Here is a 4,637-nt window from a genome sequence, read left to right as displayed (position 1 = left end):
CAAAGGCAATGAGAGTGCTGCTATAACAGACATTGGAACCTATACATGGATCCAGAGGCATCTGTGCAAACAGAACAAAGAATCACTGTACGGTTTAAAATCAGGAAAGCGTGCATCAGGGTTGAACCTTCTCACCCTACTTATTCAATCTGTATGCTGAGCAAATAATCAGAGAAGTAGAGTTATGTGAAGAAGAATATAGGATCAGGATTGGAGGAAGGTTTATGAACAACCTGCTGAAAGTGAGGACTTGAGGCACTTGCTGATGAAGATCAAGGGTTGCAGCCTTCAATGTGGATTACAGTCCAGGGTAAAGAAACCAAAATTCTCACAAATGGGTTTTTAGGAAGTGTCACTGTGTTAGTCTGGGCAGACTAGAGAAACAAATCCAGAGACACTCATATGTATATAAGAAAGAGCTTTATCTAAAGAGTAATTGTAGACCTGCATTCAAAAGTGACCTCGGACTGCTCGTGTCCTGGTCATTCATTCACAATGCAGGGAGAGTGACTGCGGAAAGCCATTTCCTGTGCTTGGAGGGTCCGTAACTATCCCTAGCAAATGCTGGTGCTCTCACACATTAAAATAGAGAGAGAGAGAGAGAGAGAGAGAGAGAGAGAGAGAGAGAGAGAGAGAGAGAGAGAGAGAGAGAGAGAGAGAGTAATTGTATATTAAGAAAACATCCCAGCTCAGTCCGGATCAAGTCCATAAGTCTGATATTAGCCTATGTGTCCGATACCAGTCTATAAAGTCCTCTTCAGACTCACGCAACACATGCAATGATGCTGAATGCAGGAAGATCACAGGCCGTTGGGTGGAAAGTCTTGTGGATCCAATGGTGGTGGAAGCATCTTAGTGCTAGCATGGGTCTCCAAATGGCTCCTCCAGCTCCAGGGCATTGGCTCTATCAGCGCAGCTCCATATGGCTTGTGGGCAGGAAAACGAAGCAGAGTGTCTCCCTCCTCCAGGGAGGAATACAGGAGTTCCCTGAATCCTCAGGAGAAGGCCATGCCCATACAGAGGCCTCAATGACTATGGTCTGATTGGCAGGCTAGACTCCACCCCTTCGCAAGCTGAGAGGAGATTATGTAACTGCCACAATCATGATAACTGGAGAGAAGATTGACATTATCAAGGATTTTGTCTTGCTTGGATCCACAACCAATGCTTATGAAAACAGCAGTGACTAACTAGCTTCGAAGATAGCAAGAGTTAATCGTGAAAAATTAAAGAGATATATTCCAAAGCACAGCTATAGCAAAATGAGTCAATGGTACTGTAATATTAGTCAGAGGGGGTGGGTTATCTTTAAAAGCTAAAACCAAACCCATTGCCATTCAAAATGATTCTGACTCACAGTGACCCTATCGAAGAATCCCAAGTTGGAGGCTACATCTCTTCCCTGTACAGAGGCTCAGTGGGCATTGCTAATGTTCTCCTTGGTTTATCTTTAATTCCGAGCTTCCACAATGGGTACATGGCGCCCTCTTGGCATAGTGGTTCAGTTCTTAGTAGTGAACTGAAAAACATGGGTGGCCACTTCATGGAAGAAGGCCGTGGCAAGCTGCTGCCATAAGACTATAGTCTTGGAAGCTTTGTCCTGTAGGATCACTATGGGTTGCAGGTGACTCAGTAGGAACAAGTTAGGTTGTCTGTTTGTTTTTGCTTTTGTATTTTGGAGAACACAGCTATTATTTTTGTCCTTGGAGAGTTTGTAGTTGGCATGAGCTTATGGTCTGATAGGTCAAGATTAGGACACTGTGAGATGAACACATTATTGTTTGATGCTGTTGAGTCACCTCAGATCCTACATAAAGCAGAATGAAGCACTCTCTGGTCTTACACCAGTCTCCTAATAATTGATTGCTATATTTAACCCATTGTGCAGCCATTGTGCCACTCCATCTTGTTGAGAGTCTACCTCTTTTTTGTTGACCCACATTAAAAAAATTAATTTATTGGGGGCTCTTACAGCTCTTACCACAATCCATACATTCATCCATTGTCTCATGCACATTTGTATCTATGTTGCCATCATCATTTTAAAAACATTTTCTTTCTACTTGAGCCATTGGTATCAGCTCATTTCCCTCACCCTCCCTCCCTCACGAACCCTTGATAATTTATAAATTATTATTTTTTTCATATTTTACACCAACCACTGTCTCCCTTCACCCACTTTTCTGTTGTTCGTCCCCCTGGGAGGGGGTTATATATCGATCATTATGATGGATTCCTCCTTTCTCCCCCCACCTTCCCTTTCCCCTCCTAGTATTGCTACTCTCATTATTAGTCTTGAGGGTTTATCTGTCTTGGATTCCCTGTGTTGTAAGCTCTTATCTGTATCAGTGTACATGCTCTGGTCTAGCCAGAGTTATAAGGTAGAATGGAGTCATGATGGGCTGGGCGGGGCGGGTAGGAAACCTTAAAGAACTAGAGGAAAGTTGTGTGTTTCATTGGTGCTATACCGAACCCTGATTGGCTCATCTCTTCCTTGTGATCCTTCTGTAGGGGAATGTCCAATTGTCTACAGATGGGCTTTGTGTCTCCACTCTGCCGTCCCCCTCATTCACATCAATATGATTTTTTGTTCTGGGTCTTTGATGCCTGATACCTGAGCCCATCAACACCTCATGATCACACAGGCTGGTGTGCTTCTTTCATGTGGGCATTGTTGCTTCTCAGCTAGATGACTGTTTCTTTATCTTAAAGCCTTTATGACCCCAGATGCTATATCTTGATAGCCAGGTACTATCAGCTTTCTTCACTACATTGGCTTATGCACCCATTTTGTCTTCAGTGATCATGTCAGGGAAGGTGAGCATCACAGAGTGCCAGGTTATTAGAACAAAGCATTCTTGTGTTGAGGGAGTATTTGAGTAGAGGCGCAATGTGCATCTGCTGCCTTAATACTTAACAAATAAATATACGTACATAGATCGATTTCCTTATTGTTATATAAAAACATATTTACATATGTATATCCCTGTATTTATATTTCTATATATGTGCTTTGCCTCCTAGTTCTTTCCTCTATTTCCTTTTACTTTTCTCTTGTCCCACTATCATGTTTGGCCTTCATTTAGGTTTCAGTAATTCCTCTTGCCTACATGGCCCTTGATCAAGCCCCACCAGGCATCCTACACCCTCCTAGCCATTGATTTGAGATCACTTGTTGTTCCCGTGTCCCTGGATTTGTTGGCACCCTCCCTTCTTCCCCCCACCTCCCCTTCTTCCATGTCACCCCCCACCCCCGTGAACTGTCAGTCTCATTGGTTTCTTCTTGGGATTGTTTATCCTGCCTATCTTAGTCTTGATAGACATGCAGAGACAATAATAAGCTCACACAAAAAAGACAAAGCAAAACAAAACAACAAAAGGAAACAAAAGACAAACCAACAACAACAATAAACCAACAATAAAAAAAGAAAAGCCTATAAATAGTTCCAGGTCTGTTTGTTGACCTTTATGAGTCTTTTCCAGTCAAGTCTGATGGGATGCCATGCCCTGGCCCTAAAGTCTATTTTTGGTATTCCTCCGGGACTTTATTGCTTTCTTCTCCTCGCTGCTCTACTGCTCACCCTTAGTGTTTTGCACTGGTATGGTGGGGCCAGATGGGGCACAATTCCTAAACGGTGTCTCCCATTGACCCACATTTTATGAAGCATGATGTTCTTTTTTGTGGACTGGTCCCTTTTGATAACATGTCCAAGGTATATGAGATGAAGTCTCGTCATGTTGCTTCTAAAGAGCATCTGGCTGGACTTCTTCCAAGACAGATTTGTTTGTACTTGTGGAAGACCATGATATATCAAACATGCCAATATTCTTTGCCAGTAACACTTGAATGCATTAGTTCATCTTCGGCCTTCTTTCTTCATTGTTCAGTTTTCACATGCATATGAGGTGACTGATGATACCATGGCTTGGGTTAGGTGCACCTTAGCCCTCAAAGTGACATCTTTGCTCTTTACCACTAAAAGATCTTTTGCAGCAGGTCTTCCCAATGCAATACGTGGCTTGAGTTCATGACTGTTGTTTCTACAAGCACTGATTGTGGATGCAAGTAAAATTAAGTCAGTGACAATTCCAATCTCTGGTCCATTTATCCTGATGTCCTTTATTGGTCCAGTTGTGAAGATTTGTGTTTTCCTTAACATTGAATTGCAATGCATACTGAAAGCTACAGTCTGATTTTCATTTGTAATTGCTTTAAGTCTTTTTTGCTTTCACCAAACAAGATTATTCCATCTGTATATCAGAGGCTACCTTCCTTCAATCCTGATGCCGTGTTCTTCTTCATATTGTCCAGATTATCTGATTATCTGCTGAGCACACAGATTGAGTAAGTAAGCTTCCTTTCTTTGTAGTCTGTCTTACTCTGGAAGCTCCACTTTAACTTCACCATGGATGAGCCGGCTAGCATTCGAAGTAGCGGTGGCATAACTTTCCACATCAGAGCTCCATACAAGTCATCACAGTGCAACAACCTGACAGGTGACTGATGAGAGAGCACATTAGGATCACTTGAGTTGATGCTAATTGTGTTAGCTGTGATGAGTTGATAGCCTTAATCCTCTACAGCTGCCTCTCAGTCCAGTTCTTTCCATTTAGGAAACGTGTGTGTCCTCCCCTTA

General features: G+C 42.6%; 1 non-coding gene across 1 annotated transcript; it reads left to right on the top strand.

Annotated features, from left to right (window-relative positions):
* Positions 1 to 442: 442 nt before the first annotated feature.
* LOC142452095 (small nucleolar RNA SNORA71) lies at positions 443 to 580 on the top strand. Its single transcript, XR_012785151.1, has one exon. It is a non-coding gene; the product is annotated as a small nucleolar RNA SNORA71 (small nucleolar RNA).
* The last annotated feature ends 4,057 nt before the right edge of the window (positions 581 to 4,637 follow it).

The sequence above is a fragment of the Tenrec ecaudatus genome, chromosome 6 (genome assembly GCF_050624435.1).
Source record: "Tenrec ecaudatus isolate mTenEca1 chromosome 6, mTenEca1.hap1, whole genome shotgun sequence".
Lineage (NCBI taxonomy): Eukaryota > Metazoa > Chordata > Mammalia > Afrosoricida > Tenrecidae > Tenrec > Tenrec ecaudatus.
The sequence above is the reverse complement of the archived record's forward strand: the minus strand, read 5'-3'. Positions and strand labels throughout refer to the sequence as shown.